This window comes from Pinus tabuliformis, chromosome 6 (assembly GCF_031772625.1).
Source record: "Pinus tabuliformis cultivar Carrire ecotype Pingquan chromosome 6, CPIR1, whole genome shotgun sequence".
NCBI classification, from domain to species: Eukaryota; Viridiplantae; Streptophyta; class Pinopsida; order Pinales; family Pinaceae; genus Pinus; species Pinus tabuliformis.
The window spans coordinates 1,330,471,605-1,330,493,476 of record NC_142292.1 but is presented as its reverse complement, the minus strand read 5'-3'; positions in this window follow the sequence as shown (position 1 = coordinate 1,330,493,476).

The window sequence follows — 21,872 nt, the reverse complement described above, 5'->3', positions numbered from 1 at the left end:
GACCCCCTAAGCCAACATCCCCCTGACAAGAAGCCTTCTTGTAACAATATTTCAATGAAAATCCCTATGGACCTATAATCATGCATGTTCTCCCCCTGACATGTTGTGCATCATATAGATTTCCTTTGGTGAATATGATAATCTGTTATTAATGTCGATACTCTAATGGTTTATCATTGTGGACATGTATACTATGACTGTTCATCTCCCTTTAAACCTGTTATAGATCTAACATATCTAACTTGAAGTTGTCATTCTATCCATGTTGTTTGTTTGAAAATGGTATACCTGTGCCACATAGTGTTGTAATACTCCCCCTCTTCAAAATTGAAGGATTCGATGAGCTAGATCATTCAAAATAGTGAGTCACCTAACAAACCATCTTGACTTGAGTCATTATATGAAGAAACTCCTAATTCCTCAAGACCTTTTGTGAACCCTGAAAGCATAACTGCTAAGACCTTCTTTCCTTCCTGCTCTTCTTGCTCATCATGTACCTTTTTTATTTTCCAAACTTTCTTATTCTCATCGTCAAGCTTTTCATTCAAGGTTGATTCCATCTTGTACCTGCAATAGAGAGCTTTGTGTCCAAATTTATTTCAGTTAAGGAATTCAATGTCATCCATAGAAGATACCATATGGTATCTACAATTATGATAAATATGGCCATAGTTATGGCATTTGAAACATTCAATGTTTGACCCCTTTGACATGTACTCTTTGCAGAAAAAATCATCATAGAACCTATCTTGTGATCTTGCAAACTTTCTTCTAGAATTTTGTGGATAATTAAGATATCTGTCAAATAATTCACAATCCCTAGCAATATTTCCATAGTCAGTACATAAAAAGTAATAGCCATCAAATGAACATGCGTACTTGGATGATTCATTCGTGGGTTGTGGTCTTTCATAATTATATCTATCAATAACTTCACAATCCCTAGACATATGTCCAAACTCAACACATCAAAAACAATAACCATTGAATGTACGAACACACTTGGATGATTTATCTTGTCTAGATGTTTCATTCTTCTTCAAAGGAAGTGTAGTATTTTTTCCTTTTTCTTTGATGTCTTTGGCATCGTTCTTCCGAGTTGTAATGTTCTTATTAGGTTTAGTCTTCTTCTCTATTTGTCTTTTTAAATATGTGGAGCTTGTACCTTCATCAACTGGAGAATTACCTTCTTTTCCTGCCTTCATCTTCAATTGAGCAACTTCATTATTTATCTTGTCCTGAAATTGTTCTTCTTGCAATTCCTTGAGCTTGTTGATCTCATTAAGATATGCATCATGTTCTCCTTGCTTTTGAGCAAGGTCTTCTTGAAACCAAATTTTCAATATTTGTCTTCTTCTTTTTGCTTCTTCAACTTGTAGCTTTAGAAGAGTGTTCATTTCCACTTCTCTGTTAAGTACCTGTATCCGTTCCTTATGCTTTTAATTTTCAATCTCGAGCCTGCTTATTTCTATTGAAGATATTTCTAATTCCTTTTACTTCTGGTCAAATCCGTATATGCACCTTTAATCAAATTCCCTTAATTTTCTTTCCAATCCTTTCTTTTCAATTTATGCTTCCTACACTTGTTTCTTAACCCTACTAATCTCTGCAAAGGCTAGATCAATATCTTGTTGCTTTTATCAATTTATTTCTTGAGTGTGTGATTTTCTTTCTCCGTATTCTTCCATTTTGACTTTTCAACCTTTCTGGCTTCTTCCAACTGTACTCTAAGACTGTTAATGATTTTCTCGTATTCTTCATTCTTCTTATTAAGTCTTTTAGCATGTCCTTTTGCTATCATAAGGTCTTCTTTAAGAAATTTATCCCTTTCCTTTCACTCTTGAGTTCCTTTATAACTCTGACAACTTCATTTTGAAATTCAATTTCACTTATTTCTTCAACTTCCTCCTCAGGAGCATCCTTGTTTGATTCCTTAGTATCAAGATTTTCCTGATTATCAACATATACATCTTGACCTGAATGCTTTGCGCTTTCTTCTTCGCTTTTCCCATCTTTGTAATCTAATATCTTCCTTCCAGCAGTTAAGTTATTACTGAAGGAACCAAGCTCTAATGCCAATTATTGGAAATACTAAGAGGGGGGTGAATCATTATTTCTTTGTAATTAGAAATTTTTAATCCTTTTCAAATAATTAGTTATTCTTCAATTATTATTAATGTTTATTTTCAACAATTATAAATAATAATTAGCAGTAGACAACACCATACAACAATTCAAGAAGACAAAACAATAGAGACATATATTTTTATGTGGAAAGCCCCCTGTGAGTCAAAAACCACCAAACGAATCTGTAGTAATTGTCTTCTTCTCTCTTTAAAAGAAATATTAATTGCATCAAGATTTCAACTACAATTGATGTATTTTTCAACCCCCTAATTCACAAGCCACAACGTATAGGATGCTACTAAACCCTAATGTCTTGTTGTAACCAAAAGGATTCCCTAACGCTTTAGATAAGGCCACAACCTGATGAGTTCCCTAACACTCCGTTTACCAGCTCTTATCGGAAGGGATGCTTTGCTGCCCTATTAGTTTATCAACCACGATTAATGGACTCCACAACACCCTGTGCCAGCCACAAATTTTCCTAGAACCACCATGCTACCCTTAAGTGTTCTTAGTCCACAACATGAAGGTGGCTCAAATCACCTAACTTGCAACAGCCTGCCACCCTGTTGAGCCAGAAGATCATGTTTCACAATTTTTAGATTAGATCCCATGTACTCTAAATCAATGTAGAATAGATGCAAGGAAAATTTAGAATATATATCGAATCTTGGTAGCCATTGATCATTGTTCCCATAAACTGGTCACTGGATGATGCTACACAACAAGCTATCACTGTACAACTGCACATCACTATCACTACAAACTAAATATCACTACTCATTAATGAAAAGCCATCAATGCTCAAACACTATTATCATGAGACTGCACACGATGCTACAACCATCTGGCACTGCTATCAAATGATGGTATAATCCAAGATTTTTTAGGTCATCCTGATGCCCTACAATCAGTCTTCTCAATTTTTTTCCCCAGAGAGCTACCAACATATATGTCAACACACTATTTGACTGATCAAGCCCTGTTATCCAATTTCTTCAATGTGTTGCACAACTGAATGTACTCGTCTTCAACACTCTCTTCCCTGCAACATTGCAATCATGTAATCCATACAAACCATAGGTCATATAGGTGAAAATCTAGGTCATACTAGTGAAACCCTATATCATACCTCAAAACCCTAGGTCGGGATCAATCCTAAATTAACATAGTCATAGTCCCACATTTCAAGTCAACTAGTCAAAGCCAAATGGAAAAGTTTTAAACTCAAATCTTAATGAAATATTGTCATATCAATGCATATGTGTCAAAATCAAGAGTTAATGTTATCAACATTTACAAGCCATGGTCAACATAATGTCATGTCAAAATTGTCATCCAATGTCAAATCAATAGTAATATGTCATTGTCATATAGTATCACAGTGAAGTAAAGTCAAAGTCGAGCATCTCATCATAGAATGGTCACTATGTTAATCAATGTTTCACATCATAATCAAGGTACTTGTCATTAAAAGGTCACGTATATCGTAGTTAGGTCAATGTCAAGTCATACATAAGTCACTGATATCGTAAGTCATATTTCAGGTGTCATATCACCATTAGGACAATTACAATAATTGTTCACAACTTGTCAAGTCAAGCATACTATCTCTTGTATGTGTTAGGTCAATGGACCATGTCAATACGTTGTCACACATAGATATTTTCATGTTAATGTCCTTGTCTAGCTGCTGCAAACTTAAGGTGAAACAATGTACATGTACTGCTACTATCATAAGGTTACTATGAATGAAAATATGTCAGTGTTGCATAATTCAAACAATAGGTCTTACACAAGCATCTCATTAAGGTCTCTATACAAATTCATAAGGGTCATAATCAATGGTATTCCATGTGTCATGTCACTATTTAGTCTTAATGTCAATTAGGTCAATGTATCAAGTCACAGTGAATAGAATCTACAAATATTGGATCTATCTTGTATCAAGGGACTTACAATGTATCATAGTCAACTTAAATATTGAATATGTCACTAAATAATTAGTGCTTTTCCATAGTCCGCAAGAAGGTTACCTTAGGAGCTCAGATCAGTTCCAAACAACAGAGGACCTTGAACGTATTCCTTAAAAAAAAAAATCCTAAAGAGTCTGCACACAATAGGGCTTGAATAGTTTAGTGAAGATTGAAAAATAGTTTTTCTATTAGAACCTACCAATAGTCCGCAATTGTTCCAATCCAAATGTCACAAAAATGTGGATCTAATTTATGAAATTGAGAAGAAAAGGTGTATAACCATTGATGCACTATGATTATCCCTCAATAAATCCACAAGGAAACCTCAATTTTTTTATAGATATCATAGTAAATATAGTCGCAAGCCAAGCCCTAATAGACCTCAAGGCCGAGGTTTGTAATTCGAAAAGGACAGGCCTCAAATCAACCCAACACAGAAAAAATAAAAAATAAAAAACTTCTCAAACTTTTATAATAAAGTATTACCTTAGGAGGCAAAAAACATTTAGAGATAAATCCCAAATATTTTATGCCTCATGAGGTGAAAAAATATTTCCTCAAGAGTCTATTAACTAGGCCGAAAATCACAAAGGTTCTCCATGAAATTTCAAAGCAATATTTGTTTGAGAGTTGATGTCATTTTAGGGAGCCTTTAGGTGTACTTTTATATTTTTTGGTTATATGTATGTTCTTCTAGGTATATGTTTGATTATTTCTTAGGCCATAAGTATCTTGTTCTAATATTAACTTCTTTTAATAAATATAATTTAATTGTAATCTTGTGCCATAAGGAAATAACTACTTTAGTTTTAATGAGATGATGAGGACCAAAGGATGTGAGGAATGATACAAACAATAAGACTACCCTCAATAATTATTACTTAATATTTGTGTTAAGGATCATGCATGGAAATATTTTCAATTCCACTAGAACTTGAAATCAATGATTGGCTTAGTGCATTTGGTCATACCAAGGTTGGGAAGTCAATGATTGGCTTATTATCTTTTGTTCTTCAAGTTATGTAACTTATACGTAGTGATATTATGGTGATAAACAATTTCATATATTGAAAACCGTAGGAGGAGGTGTCATGTCTCTACCGCCTGGGGTTTTCGCCCACAAAACCGTGTCTTCAATTTCAAAATCAATTTTCTCATAAACCAAGAGGAACCACAAGGCATAATACATATCAATTGAAACGTCTCTTCGAGGAGAATCTAATGACCTAGATATCAAACATAAACTCAATGGTTTGACCCTTCAAAACCCTCGACAAATTTAGGGTACATCCTTAGTCTAGGGAACCCAAACCCTAGGACTTGGGTTTTCAACCATCCAATAGTATAACTTCCATCTTGATGTAATCTGACAATTACTAAGAAGCGTTCATTAACTATTTGACATCAATGACTAGTTGTTTTGGGTAAAGTCAAACCCTTTCAACTCCATGGGTTGAAATCAATGAAAACACCCTCCAACACCAACTCTTTTGTTGGCTCAATTTTATTTCTCGAATATTTGGAGACATGGTAGTAAACAAAGGCTCCAAAAATTCTAAAATAAGACACATTTGACTTTCTCCCTGAGAAAGCCTCCTACGGTGTAATCATACCAAGAATCCGATGAGGGCTCCAGTTTTGCAAGTAAATTATTGTGTTACATAACTCTACCCACAACTGTAGTGGGAGGCCTTGGTCATGTAGCATAGCTCTCATAACTCCCATAATTCTCTAGTTCTTTCTCTCAGCGACCCCATTTAGCTGTGGATTCTCTTTGATTTCCTTCTTTGGCACAAAAGTACTTGAAGTCATTTGAAACACACTCACCTCCAATGTCGCTCCTAAGAGCCTTCACCTTCTTGCCAGTTTCTTTCTCAACTAGTTCCTTGAATTTTACAAATTTTGAGAATGTCTCATCCTTCTTCCACGTGAAGAAGATCCAAAACTTTCACGAGAAATCATCAATAAAAATAACATAGTATTCATGTCTAGAATTGGAGGTTCCCTAGGAGGGTACACAAATATCAAAGTGGACTCTCTCCAAGACTACGTTTGACTTGTTGTCTCTATCATGGAATTTGGATTTTACATACTTCCCCAAGGTACAACCCTTGCAGACATCCTACTGCTCAAGTGATCCTTTAGGGAGGCCAATGGTTATTTTCTACATAATTTAAGGGCATCGTGGTGTAAATGACCAAGTTTTCTATGTTATAGTTCACTAACATCTCAAATCTGCACTTTCTCTGCCTTACTTCTTAATGCAACGTAATCTTCCACATCAATTTTATATAGGTTCTTCACATGAACCTCGATTGCTTCACCTACCTAGTAGTTATGTGTCTCTGAAAGGCTTTCCCTTTACTAAAGATCACATCATAACCACGGTATTCCAAAACTTCTACAAAGATGAGGTTATTCATCAAGCCTCCTAAAAACATAACATCTTTGAGGAAAAGAGGGGATTCTAACTCCCTCTTAAAGGTTATTCTACCAACCCCAGTAGCTATGTACATTACATTATCCCCAAGCTCAATATGCATATGGAGTTCTTTCTCCTCCATATCACTAAAAAACTCTCTACACCATGTCATGTGGAATGAGGCACTTGAGTCCAAGTACCACACACTCCATATCATAGTGTTTTTCATGCATACAATCAGGGTGAGGTCTAAATTGAACTGTGAAGCTAATGCTTCACCTGTTGCTCCTCTTGAGTTCTTCTTGCTAGAATTTTTGTGTGGACACTTGGTAGCATAGTGCCTAAATTCATGAATATTGAAGCATTTTATTTTGGACAAGTATTTCTTCCTATCCCCTTGGCTGGAATCTGGTTTGGTGTGAGATTTCTTCCCTTTTCTCTTCTTTCCCTTTCCAACCATTGCAAATTTTCTTCATCCTCTCCCTTGGATCAACTTCCATCTCTAGTATTTCGCCTGCTTTCTTTTTGTACTAAATCAAACTATAAGTGTTCTCAATTAAGTAATTTATCCCTCCCATTCACTGAGTCCTGGTAGATATGCGAGGATTTTGGAAGGCCTAAAAGAGCTAATCTTACTAGGTCCTATTCTGCAACATTCATACCAACCCTGCCAAGCTCATCACAAACTTGTGTAATTATGGTGAGATACTGCAGAATTGTATCATTCTTCTGCATCTTAATGTTTTGAAGTTTGTCTTTGAGGGACAATTTTCTATGGTCACTTTTATTCATGAATAGCTCGGTTTTTGCCTTCCACATTGCGAAAGGAGTTTCTTTCCCATGGGGGTTTGAGACAATGTGGTCTCACACTCCCTTTAGGATTATTCTCCTTGCCTTTGCTGCATACTTATTCCATTGGGCTAGGTTCTGGGCATCAACTAATCCTAGTTTTTGAATGTATATCTTGACATAGTCTAACAATCCATTGTCATCAAGCACTACCTCCATGCGATGATTTTAGGCAATGAAATTTGAGTTTCCCTCCTAGGCATACTCCAAACTCAGTCCATTTAAGGCCATTCTCCCAACTCAGTCCATTGAAGGCCATTCTCCCAACTCTAAGGAAATCCTGCAATACTAAAGCTGCAAATTCAAACCACCTAAGGAACAAATTCAAAATTCTTGTCCTAATGTGAACCTTGATCTAATACCATGTATAAATATGGTGATAGAATTGCAACTTCTCAAGAAATTTAATCTAAATCAAGAGACAAAATTCTACTCTACTACTTTATAGAAATTAATTCAAAATTTAGAACAACACTTGCAAACATCCATCAATCACATAGAAAAGCACACAAATGTATCTAGAGGAAACCAACTGGTAAAAACCAATTAAGCATGCTCGCATTAATTAGATGAATATATAATCTATTATAATTACTAGATCCAGGTCTGGCCTCAACCTGCAAAAGAATAACTATTCTCTCTTCTCAATGAGAATCTCTAACCCGGACTTAGTTAATTTCTTCCCCCGCCTGTTCTCCTATTTCCTTACACAAATATTGAGGAAATTGACCCCTATTCTTTAGGAATTTCCTCCAAAATGATTGCATAATTCCCAAGGATTGATCACTGAGTGCATCCAACACTTGTACACTCAAAACTAGTCTAAAATTGATGTTACACTACCTTGGAATCTCCACCACAACTTACAAATTTGAATTCCTTTCATGCGTTAGCTATTTTTGGTTGATTGATTAGATAATTGGATGATCTCTGAGTTAGACTGTTGTCCCACTGCACAACTGACCTCCAACTAGTTCAATTAACTCTTAGAACTAGTTTAACTCAGTACCACTAGAAATAATTGAACTAGATTGTTATAAATTAGCAATCAACACATGCAAACCGAACTCCAAGCCCATTAACTTGAATTTACTAAGCTAACTAAGTGACAAAATCCATGTCACCTCAATTAACTACCTCCATGTTGTCTTCCGATGTGGAAATTTCAAATTTTCTCAATTTGACCAAGGAAAAATCAAATTGCGCCTTTCTTGCTACACTTCTCAAAACATATGTTCACCCACTGGAGTGTGGGCATCATGTGTAGAAATTCCTTGTAGATTCAAACTGCTTATGTAATTTTCTAAAACAAAAGACTTGAGTCTATTTTATTCATTATCGGAAACAATTAAATGATCGAGAAATCACAACATAAACATGAGACAAGATTCAATCACATATGCTCATAGATTTATCTACGGAGAAAGAAACTACTAAAACTCCCTTCCTATATGTATTGCATTATTAAAAAAATAGAGAAGAAATATAATGCTTGCTCAAGCCCGAGCAACCTCTACACTAGTATAATCTATCTCACTACTTCCTAGACAAGCTTTGGTCAATACTTAACCAAATCCAAGCCTTCCCAAGTATGTATTTCCTTGCATTGTTCTACAAGGAATTATCCCCCTATTAATTAGGAAAATTCCCAATTAGAATTGTGCAATCCCTATAGGCCCCTTCTCTGACTGCATGCACCACATGTACAATTTGGAATTGTCTACAACTAATAGTACACTTCCCTTGAACACTAATCTCAACCAGGTAACTTGAATTCTCAGCATGCATGAGTTAATTAAGGTTGATTAATGATTTAACTAGCTGAAAACTGAAGCCACACCCCACTACTAGACCTCCTACTAGTTCCTCCAAGAGTTAAAACTAGTTTAACTGACCTTAACTCAATTTATCTCAATTAAATTTTTACAACTGAAATTAACTCAAGCTAGACTCCTAAAATTTAGGAATCATTGTACACAACTCAAGTTAGGCCCTAAACTTGAATTAACTAAGTGTTGTAGCGGCTACAACCACCCTCCAATATTTTTCCTTAGCTTCATTTCGGAGCCTCCCTACCAACCTTTCATGGCACCTTGTCTTGCTTCGTCAAATAAGAAAGCTTCACTATTTTTATTGCACAAATTCAGCCTGTCGATAAATCTTGATGCATTCCGCTCACAGGTTGATCACCTAAACTTAGTCCAGTTGCAAGTTGAGCAACTCCCCCAAGAAATTATGCAATTCTAGAGGGCAACCAGCCTTCCCTCTAGAAATTGCATAATTCTTTCTAGCAGCCTACTGGGCTCCACAATTTCGCAATCCTGTCAGTCAAGTTTCACCCAGAAAACTACGCAATCCTTCCCAGAAGGCCTGCTCAGCCCAAGAATTGCGCAATTATGGACAGCAGTTAGCTGCTTTACCCAGAAATTGCACAAATCTCCTGGGCAACTAGCCCAACTCCCATCCAGAAATGCGCATTTCCTCCCAGCAGTTGAGCAGCCTCATGCATGAGCAGTTTGGTTGACCAGTTCCACCCAGGACCAAGGAGACTTTACTTGCATGCATGGCTTGATTTTTCCCAGAATCGCAAAAGGCAACATGCAAAAAGAATCCCACGATTCAGGGAGCCATTTTTAACAATTGGAGGTTACATGCAAAGTTATTTTTAGAAACTTTCCTCCAAGTGTCGCTTTTTCCTTGATTTGTGGCATGCGCTTCATGACCGCAAACTTATTTATTCAACGAAGTAGAGCTCATTCTTTCACATCAATCTTGGATCTCTGACATCCCACATCACATCCAGGACTCTTCGACACATCCGGCTCAGTTATTCAACAATAAGTGGTATCAACTTGTCTTTTTAAGCATTTTTGTCGTTTTTTGTGTTTTCACTTGTGTGAGTGTTGTTTTATTGATTTCTTTGAACACTTTGTGTCATTTACATTCATACTATCTTGCACTAGCACCGTTTCATTTTTCATTTCTATCTCACTGATGTCGCATGCATGAAACTGTTTTGCATGAACGGTCACCGATTCGACAACTCGCTTCACCCACATGCATGTTGATTTGTTCACTGAATATTTCATTTGATGTTTGCATGCATAATCAATCACTTCTACTTTCACTTAGTCTCGCCATGCATTCACTTTCATATTTTCTTTCAGTTTCCCGTCGGTGGGTCTGGGCAGCCTTGGCCCAGACTCTGCCTCACCCAGACAACATCAAGCAATCTCGAGAAGGAAGGCTCTATCTTCCTCTCCAGAAATGTGCATTTCTTCCCAGAAACTTTCCTCTAGGACTGTTTTTCACATTTCTGAGGGACAGTGAGTGTTGACCCAAAAAATTGTGCAATGCAGTCCATGATCATGCAGTAATTGCCTGCTGGTATTGCGCATTGTGCAATCCCAACAGTCAGCAATCAGCCTGGATCATGCATTGCACAAATCAAGTAACCAGTCTTGCCTCCCAAATAGCACAGACTTCCTTTTGCATAGTTCTGGCAGCCAATCACCTAGACTCCCAGAAGAAATTGCACAATCTTTGCCTATCATTCCCCAGGTATTTGTTATGTCATTCCCCGAATTTTCTTTGGTTTTCGCTAACAAATTCCTTTCCATGCATGTTGCTTTGTCTCCAGATCTTTCATGTGTTCATCTGTCTCTTAGCAGTACATGATCAATGGCCTCCAAGAGAGTAGGATCAAAGGACACTGACAAAAGTGCAACTGGAGCAGTAGTTGAGCAGGTGTCTGCATGTCTACCAATCTATGAAGATACCAAGTTATTTCTAGACAAGGACATCAAGCTGAAATGGAAAGAGGTCAATGAATCATTTGCAGGCACTTTTGCAGAAGACCTCAAAGACCGTCAGGTGTTTGTGAACATTCACAAGTTCGTCTTGTACCGGATTGCATGCAGATACCCTGCGTTCCCATGCGCGGACATGATACACTGGATCGTCTCGCACATTGATCCCGAGACGATGACTCTGAGCAGTGTCAGTGTGATGAAGCTTGCCACCTTTTGGGAACAGGATTATGATGAGATGTATTAGATTTCAAAGCCTATGGCTATCATGGAAACACCTTTCATCTTACCCAACAGCAGTGCCAACTCCAAACACATTCTGAAGAACTGGGTAAAGGAGCCGGCTAGATTCAGGATGACACCCAACCAAATCTACAAGACGAAGATACTGCAAGAGGTATATCAATACTTGGTCATATTTTCATGTAAACTATGTGGCCAAGAAAGCATGGAAAACTTCCCACAGAGTTGGGTGATCATGCTAGACCAACTGGCTAGAGAGGGTAAACCATGTAACTGTTCTGGCATGTTGGCTTATCAGCTAAAGGAATAGGTAACGAAGGCTTGACAGACACTCGGAGGTATGCAAGCAGAGATCTACATGTCGGCCTACATCTTAGATTCAATTTGTGCCCTACAAGAGTTCTTGGGCTTGGAGTGGGCATGGTCACCGACGGAGACTGTTGTGAACACATATTGTAAGTTGTTGTCTGAATGCAACTTCAGAGGAGTAATCACACGGTTGTCTGATCATTTTGTCAGCCCAGTCTACAAGATGATATTCGAACAGGATACACCCTACATGTCGAAGGAGGAAATGGAGGCACTAATAGACATTGTTGATTGGTATGCCTCGCCGTCTAGAACCTTCATACGAATGTTCAGCGCGGAGAAACCTTTGCATGTCTTATCAAAGTTTTCCCTAGACATACTCATCATGCAGGAAGTAGCATATCACATCTCGGCAGGATTGACAGCTAGACTGCACCAGAAGAAGAAGGCAGCTTGGCCCACTCTTCCATTGTGGATTGGGTTATATGAGATCCAAAGTATCAAGCAAGCAAATTTCGAAGCAGAACTGATGAAGAAGTATCCATTCGACCTCCGAAGTTACAATCCGTATGACCCACATTGTATTGTGAAGGATCATTTCACAAGAGTACAATTCAACTAGATACATGAAGCATTTCATTGGGCCTAGGAGGACCAATGGAGATATTGCTACAATTCCTCTAAACCTAATGAACAGGTCGGCTTCGTTGTGGAGCAGTTAGCGAAGCAATGTGAAGTAGCATCCCAGAGAGCACCAGCATCAGTAGTAGTAGCAGTAGAGGCAAGCATACCAGTGCGCGACAAGGGAAAGAGGAAGATTGTCGATTGCATGGAGGAAGATAAAATCTCCAAGTTTTGAGCAGATCCACTTATGGAGAAAGCAGTTATGGCTATAAAGGTGAAGAGGAAATAGCACGACAAGGGAATCACTCGAAGGCAAAGGAATAAGAGAAGAATGAAGGAAGCAGAGAAGGAGTTTCACGAGCTAAAGGAGCAACTACGAAAGGAACAAGAGTTGTAGAAATAGGAGAGGGAAGCGTAGCAACAATAGGTATAGAATGGGGCATAACATGTGCAAATAGATGAAACAGCGTCGTACAGGTACTAGATTCATTAGAACAGCTAGCATCAAGAAGACAGGGTGAACCATCATAGTAGCAGGACTTTGCTCGTGAGATAGAGAAAGCACTTCAATAGTTGGATACAGATATGGAGCAACGGGAATCAGAACAGGACATCGACATTATGCCTCATCACCAAGAGGTCAACTTACCTGCTTCACCGCATCCAAATGATGAGCAAGTCTCAAGAGACCGAGGAGGCACTGAGATCCTCGAAGATCAGTTGGAAGGAGATATACACAACATCTCATTCGACGAGTCTCAACAGAGAGTTGTGTAGTCTCGTAGAGTGTCAACTCTGAATGATCATACATCTCTTGCGCAAGTTGAGGAATGAGTGATCGTGTCAGACATGCGCAAACATCCAAAATCCTTGGTTGATGCAACTAGAGTGTATACCGAAGCCACTAGCTCCGATAGCTAAGAATGATTGAATGGCTAAGGAACTACAGACGGCCAAGCAAAGAGGAGAGTTGGTGATAGCGTCCGCCCGAGCTAAACTGAAGAAGGCAATACTAGATGAAGTATTGTCCCTTGACACAGTTATGTGAGTTTTGTACTCCAAGTTTGGCACCATGCATAAGGTAGTCATCCATCTCAACAGATGGCAGCATCGATGTGCTAAAAGAGCACGTATCTTGATGAAATTGCATGTTGTTTTTTATTACATGAAAGTGTGGATGATGAGATACAAGGGATCCCTTCTTCACTTGCATAAGATGATGAAGGCCAGTGCGGTTGAGCTGAAGGCACATATCCGGAGTCAGATCTAGAACTATGAAGAGTTCCCACAGCTCATCACTAGTATACAGGCTTCCCATGCACGTGTGTTCAAGAGTATGGATGTTGTGGTGCGCGCACATGTGATCCCATCTATTGGGACTCTCACCCAGGTGAAGACAAAGGCATAGGTTTGACTAGAGCTTGACTCATACTTCGACGAGTTGATGTGCATTGCTACCACCCTAGACTTGCCCATTAGTGCAGACATCATGCACAAGTATGTTGTTCGTCCAGCTGCATTGAAGACAATGATGTGCATTCTTATAGATGAGATGGATAGAGGAGCCCGAGCAGTGTACCCGGATGCTATGGAGGCAAGAGTCAGGTTCCATAAAGATGTCACCTTGGAGCACACGGACACCATCAAGGACTACCGATCTTAGCATCAGTATGTTACTATTGATCATTACGAGGATGTTGATGAGTTGGACTTCCATGGTTGTCTTAGTCATAGTGATGTCTAGCATGGCTTTCTCAAGCCACTTTTCTCACATGGGTACATGTGCATTGTAATGTAACGTCATGTCAAGTGTAAGTCAAGTTGTGATAGTTGGATGTAACAGAGATGGAGTAGATGAAGAGTCATGAGGGTAGTTGAACTGTCACAAAGGGGAATTTCAAGGGCCAGCCCACCCTTTGCTATAAATAGTCCCTCATAACTCATTTTAGAGGCTTTTGGTCAGCCAAGCTTCCGATAAGACTATCTTGGAGAGAGCTTGGATAGTATTTTGACGAGCCTTGGCTTCTCCATTGCGCATAGGTAGTACATCTCTTTGGAGGAGCAGGCAGTTGTGGGTGTAACGTTCTGTTATCAGAACTAGTGGTTGGCCATGGATGTATTGTATGACTGGAACTTACACTTCTTAATATAACAAGAGCCATCATGTTTCGTGCATATGTTGTATTGTATTCTATGCTATCTCGTTTACTCCAAATGATATATGTATTGGTTTCCTTACTCATGCATGTATAGTTATATGTATATATATGTATGAATCTTTCATAAATGTTTTGTTGGTTTAACCATCACTTTGGATTGCTTGCTAACTTTCCTTCCATGTTGTGATGTATCTTTGCTCGTGTGTTCCCTTCTTAACTGCGTGCTATCACAGGTTTCCAAGGGCCGCACTCATCTCAACCCCCTGTGTGTTAGAATCTCTCATGCACCTTCCATGGCTTGCTTTAGCTATCACACCCTTACTACCAACAGAGTTATTTTACTTGCCTCTATGCGAAATTGTGGTCAAGGCATTACCATACGACCCATTGCTGGGACACTACACCAAACGGTTTGAGGTCTAATTGGAACTTCTTACCGGGGAGATCCCCTGACTGTTGGAAATAATACTGAGAGGGGGGGTGAATCAGTATTATCTAGCAATTTAATAAATCTTCCTTATTTGATCTTTGAATTATTTTAGCATGTCAGTACCATAAAATAATGAGCATGAAAAACAGATAGTCACACCAAAGAACACAAGATGTAAGGTGGAAACCCAATGTGGGTGAAAACCACCTGCTGCAATATGTCTCTATCTTCTTTCAATTTAGAAACTTCTTTTACAATGATTTTGTACTGGTGCAGTCCTTTACCAGTACGCAGGCTGCAACCTGCAGAGAGCTACAACTCTCTCTCTCTCTCTCTTTTCCAGTCTACTCCTGGAAGGGAGCTACAGCCCCCTACTTCTTTTCATAAAGCATCAGATGATCAACAAGTACATAACAGATATAGATCACTACAGATATCAGATCAGCAATAACAGAATTAACCCAGAACACCTTATCAACAGAGAAATTCAATCAACAGAACATCTTAAAACAGAGACGCAGTTTTTCTTTCTATGGCCTGCGACCAGACGCCGTTAACCTTCTGCTACTCTGCGTCCACACGCAGATATCCTTCTGCTCCACTGCGTGCCCACGCACTGTTCCTTTGACTGCTCTGCGTTCTGTTGCTTCAGGGACGCACCCAAATATACTATCACGCCGTGTCTTTCGCTACAGAGACGCACCTGAAAACACTATCGCACCGCATCCTTCTGCTTCAGAGACGCACCTGAACCTTGATTGCCCTGCGTCCCCACGCAGGTCTCTTTCTACTGTAATGTGTCTCGGCGCACTTGCCCTTTACAGTACCTGCGTCCCGGCGCACTTTCCCTTCACTGAACCTACGACCCTTCAGATATAAATGATATGAAGGCTTCAAGACAAACCCAATCAGTCAGATCTATAGATCTGATCATGCGCCACAGAGATCACAGTCCATTAGAAGATTCGCCCTCTTAGATCTGGACTAGATCTCACCAAATAAGATATTCAACCCAAGACAATTGCTCAATCCAAATGAACTCCTTTGCTTTATATAGGCAAGCTCCTCCCCAAAACATGGAACAATACCACGAGCCGACACCATAGGAACACAAAACCGTCGGCTAGATACCACACAAGAAACCCCCACGTGCTTTTCTCTGCCTTGAAATGTGTGCACTGGGTAGACGCACCCCCTGAATGGCTGGCCGGTGTCCCTGGACGCGGGTTCTGCATGGTATACCTGCGGGGACGCACTTTCTGAACCGATTGCCTGCGTCCTTCTTAATTTTCAACAAACTGAGAGCCTTACCACTAGAGTTGCCATCAAGTACAACATCTGTAACATACAGTCATACCAGAAAACATAATGCCAACAATCTCCCCCTTTGGACTTGATGGCAACCTCACAAACTTCAGCTTCATTCTCCCCCTTTGACATCAAGGGCAAAGGGTATGCTCCCCCTAAGCTCATGCTCCTCCTGAATATGAACCAGATCTGCAGCAACACACCACCATGAAAGAGATAGAGACATATTGCAGCTATTTCCAAGATCTCCTTCTCCATAATGCCAACAATGCATTATGTGCTCCCCCTGAGCCTTGTACCGCCAATAAGAAGATGTTCAACAATAAGATGATGCATCAACAACCCCCAGCTTTTGCTTGAGGTATTCAAATGTGTCCCTGGGCAATGGTTTGGTGAGAATATCAGCAACTTGTTCCTTGGAAGGAACATACTCCAACTTGACTTTCTGTTCAAGCACTTGTTCCCAGAGAAAATGGTACTTGATAGGTATGTGCTTGGTTTTTGAATGCATAACCGGATTCTTTGAGATGCCGATTGCACTTGTGTTATCACATAAGATGGGGATAGGTGGTGTACAAGTGATTTGAAAATCCTGCAAAGTCTACATCATCCAAAGGAGTTGAGTGCAACAAGATGCAGCAGCAACATATTCCGCTTCGGCTGTAGACAAGGCAATCGAACTCTGTTTCTTGCTGAACCAAGATACCAGTCTGGAACCCATAAAGAATGCACCACCACTTGTGCTTTTCCTGTCATCCACGCTTCCGGCCCAATCTGCATCTGTATAAGCATGAAGAGTAAGATCTGTATCTCTAGGATACCATAAGCCATAATTTTGAGTCCCTTGAAGATATTTGAAAATTCTTTTTACTGCCTGAAGATGAGTCTCCTTCGGATTTGCCTGAAATCTTCCAACTATTCCAACTGCATGCATGATGTCCGGTCGGGTACCTGTCAAATATAGTAAACTTCCAATCATAGATCTGTAGGTTGGTTGATGTACTGCTGCAGATTCGTCATTTGTACTGAGACTGCATCCTGTGACCATGGGTGTACATACTGGTTTTGCGTCTTCCATGCCATATTTCTTCAAAATCTGCTTGAGATACTTGGTTTGAGATAAAAAGATTCCTCCTTCCTTTTGTTGGATTTGCAAACCAAGGAAATATGTCAGTTCTCCTAGCAAGGACATTTCAAATTCTTTCTGCATGACCGAGGCAAAGCTTTGACTCATAGCTTCTTCATTGCTGCCAAAAATAATGTCATCTACATACACAACAAGTATTAGCAATTTGTCATTTTCAACTTTTATATACAGATTGCTATCTGCTGAACCTTTTGAGAAACCTTGTTGATGGAGATATTTGTCCAACCGGTAGTACCAAGCCCTTGGAGCTTGTTTGAGACCATAGAGAGCCTTTTTCAATCGGCATACAAGATTTGGATTATTTCCAAGAATGAACCCATCTGGCTATTCAATGTACACTTCTTCTTCCAAGTCTCCATTCAGAAAGGCTGATTTCACATCCATTTGAAATACTTTGAAGTTTTGAAAACTTGAGAGAGCAAGGAACATTCGGATGGCCTCAAGTCTTGCAACAGGAGCAAAAGTTTCTTCAAAGTCTATTCCTTCTTGCTGCGCATACCCTTTACAAACAAGTCTGGCTTTGTTTCTAATTACTTCTCCATTTTCATTCAATTTATTTTTGAAGACCCATTTTGTTCCGATAACATTCTTATCCTTTGGTCTAGGAACCAGCTCCCAAGTGTTGTTCTTTTCGATTTGCTCAAGTTCTTCATCCATTGCTTTCACCCAACATTCATCTTTGCATGCTTCTTTCACATTTTGTGGTTCAGTAGAGGAGAGTAATGCCAAATAGCTTGAGGCTTCTGCAACTGTTCTTCTTGTTTGTACACCTGCTTCTTTCTGCCCCACAATCTGAGATTCTGGATGATTCTTCTGAACATATCTGGATGGAGTTTTCTCTTCTATTCTTGTCTGCTCCTCTGGTTCTTCTTGAAGTTCTCCTTGGGGTTCTTCTTCTTCATTATTCTGTCTTTGAGGGTAGCCTTCATCTTCTTCTATATCTTCATGATGTACTTGCCTAGGAATATATCCCTTCTCATCAACCACTACATCAATGCTGTCAACAATTCTACCAAGTCTTTTATTGTAGCATTTGTATGCTTTGCTATGTGGAGAATAGCCAAGAAGAATGCCTTCATCTGCTCTAGGTTCAAGTTTGCCAAGCTGCTCATCAGTATTCTTGATATAGCATTTGCTTCCAAAGATTTTGAAGTGCTTTACCGAAGGAGTTTTACCACTCCAGAGCTCATGAGGAGTTTGAGTGTTGTTCACCCGGACATTTGTCTTGTTGAGAATAATAACCGCAGCATGTGCAGCTTCACCCCAGAAAGTTGCGGGAGTTCCTGATTCATCAAGCATAGCACGAGCCATTTGTTGGATTGTTCTGTTCATTCTTTCAACAACTCCATTTTGCTGAGGAGTTCTAGCTGTAGAGAATTCTCTCCTTATCCCATGTTCATCACAGAAATCGAAAAATTCATTTGAAGTAAATTCCCCACCTCTGTCGGATCTGAGGCACTTAATTTTGTGACCTGATTCATTTTCAACCAAGGCTTTGAAGGATTTGAATTTTTCGAATGCTTCATCTTTGTGCTTCATAAGTCCTAACCAGACAAACCTGGAGAAATCGTCAATAAATAATATCAAGTATTCCTCTCCTCTGGGTGTTCTTTTCCTGAATGGACCACATGTATTTGTATGTACTAGCTCAAGAGGCATGCTAGCTGATCCTTCTTTCTCTGGAAAGTTAGTTCTGGTTTGTTTTCCAAACTGACATGATCTGCATATGGTGTTGTCAGGAATTTTGATATCTGGAAGATCGCGAACTGCCTGATATTTGCATGCTTTCCTTATTTGTGAGAAGCTTAGATGTCCCAACCTTCGATGCCATAACCAGTGCTCTTCATCCTTGCTTAGATAGCATTGTTGTTGTCCTTCTTCAAATATGTACAGATTATTTGGAGTTCTTTTGCCTTTGAGAACTGTTTTACCTGTATCAAGATCACGAACAAGACATCCATTCGATCTGAAAATAACCTCGGTTCTTTGATCACACATCTGGCTGACACTTAGTAGATTATGCTTCAATCCATCAACATACAAAACATTTCCAGCCTTGACCTTTTCTTTTAAAGGAGCAATACCTTTTCCTTTTATAGTTGCAGGAGTATCATTTCCAAAAGAAACTTTCTTTCCCTTTTCTAAAGTAGAATAAGATTCAAGTATTTCTTTGTCACCTGTCATATGTTTCGAACATCCACTGTCAATGTACCATAGATTTTCCTGTCCTTCTGCATAAAATGCTATCCCACATCTTTCTGTTTGAGGTTCCTTTATTCTCCATGTTTTGGTGCTTGTGGCTTGTTCCTTTTTCCTTTCTTGTTCCTTTTTCTCCTGAAACCTGCTCCTGCATTCAGAATCTTCATGACCAAAATTATTGCAAATAGAACATTCAACTTCATTTTCAAGAGCCGAAAAGTTGTTATAGGTCCTTTTTGTAATCCCTGTCATACTTCTTTGTTTTTGAGCTTCCCTAGTCATAATTGTTTTATATGCAACACATTGAGCTGCTTTGTGACCAAAGTTATGGCAAGAAAAGCATTGTCCATTGAAGAAGCTTCTGCGGTTATTGAATCTACCAGCCAACTGATTGTAATTTCTATTTTCATCTATTCTTGGACCAAACTGAGAAGATTTTACCTGTGGCTGGTTGTAGCTTTTGTTCACCCTTAAGATGGATTGTCCCTGATAGTTTCTTTTTGTAATTCGTCCCTGCTTTACCTGATTATCTTCATTGTTCTTCTGCTCATTTCTTCTTGCTGCATCAAGATAACTTTTTGAGGTAGATGCTTGAGAGATTTCTCCATTATAGCCCAAACCTGTCTTTTTTAGAGGAGACCGCTGCACATTGATAATCTCATCCAAGGTTTCAGATCCTTTGACAAACTTAAGATTAATAGCCTTTGTTTTCTCAATTTCTTTTCTGAGACCAACAATTTCACCTTCTAGTTTTTCAAGATGTTTTTCCTTTTCATCAATTTGAAATTGCAGAGTATCAATGATCACATTCTTTTCTTCTATACATCTCTTGAGTCTAGTAATTTCATCATAGAGATTATCCACATCTACAGCATCCTCATAATCATCATCTTCAAATGCCATTAACAGCTTATATTTATTACCTTGTTCATCTTCATCACTGTTTGATAAGCCATCACTATCTTCATGGGTGTAGTAACTTTTCTTATTTGCACTTTGTTTCTTGTTCCATCTAGCAAGTTCCTTTCCTTTATCCTTATAAGGACATTTTGCAGCATAATGACCTACTCTTCCACAAGCAAAGCATTTGAAAGGTAGCTTACCTCTGATCCTTCCAGAACCCCTTTGAAGATTTCTGACAAAATTTGATTCTTCTTCCTCTTCTTCTGGAACATGGCTTGCTTCATAGCAATCTTCTTTGCCTGATGCCTTAAAAGCAGCTTCCCTTCTGTCTGATGGACCTCCCTTTCTCATTTCATAAGCAGTTAGAATTCCATGTAGCTGAGACATAGTGAGAACACGGAGATTTTCCTTTTCTTCTATTGCAGATACTTTAGATTCAAACTTGGGGGATAATGATCTTAGAATCTTTTGAACTACTATAGCCTCTTTTATTTCTTCACCCAAATTTTTCATACAATTAACAATCTCATCTACCCGAAGAAAATAATTAGCCACACTTTCATCATTATACATCTTGAGAGTCTCATATTGAATCCTGAGAGTTTGAAGTTTAGCTTGTTTTACCTGTTCATCTCCTTCATAGCTCGTGACCATTTTGTCCCATATCTCTTTTGCTGATTTGAAGTGCATTACCTTCATGAATTCTGTTTGGGATATACTTCCTAATAGAGTACTGACTGCTTTTGCATTTGTTTCATACTTCTTTTTCTCAGCTGGATCTGTAGGAGTAGCTGAAGGAAAAGCATAGCCTGTTTCTACAATGTCCCAAACTTCTGTACCAAGAGATTGAAGATATGCAGTAACTCTTACCTTCCAATAATTGAAGTTTGTCCCATCAAAGATCGGTGGCCTGATTGATGCTTCTCTCTCGTAGTTGCTCATGATGAACGATCTACCTTCAAGCGATCAAGCTTCTCTGAAGGACCTGCTCTGATACCAATTGTTGGAAATAATACTGAGAGGGGGGGTGAATCAGTATTATCTAGCAATTTAATAAATCTTCCTTATTTGATCTTTGAATTATTTTAGCATGTCAGTACCATAAAATAATGAGCATGAAAAACAGATAGTCACACCAAAGAACACAAGATGTAAGGTGGAAACCCAATGTGGGTGAAAACCACCTGCTGCAATATGTCTCTATCTTCTTTCAATTTAGAAACTTCTTTTACAATGATTTTGTACTGGTGCAGTCCTTTACCAGTACGCAGGCTGCAACCTGCAGAGAGCTACAACTCTCTCTCTCTCTCTCTTTTCCAGTCTACTCCTGGAAGGGAGCTACAACCCCCTACTTCTTTTCATAAAGC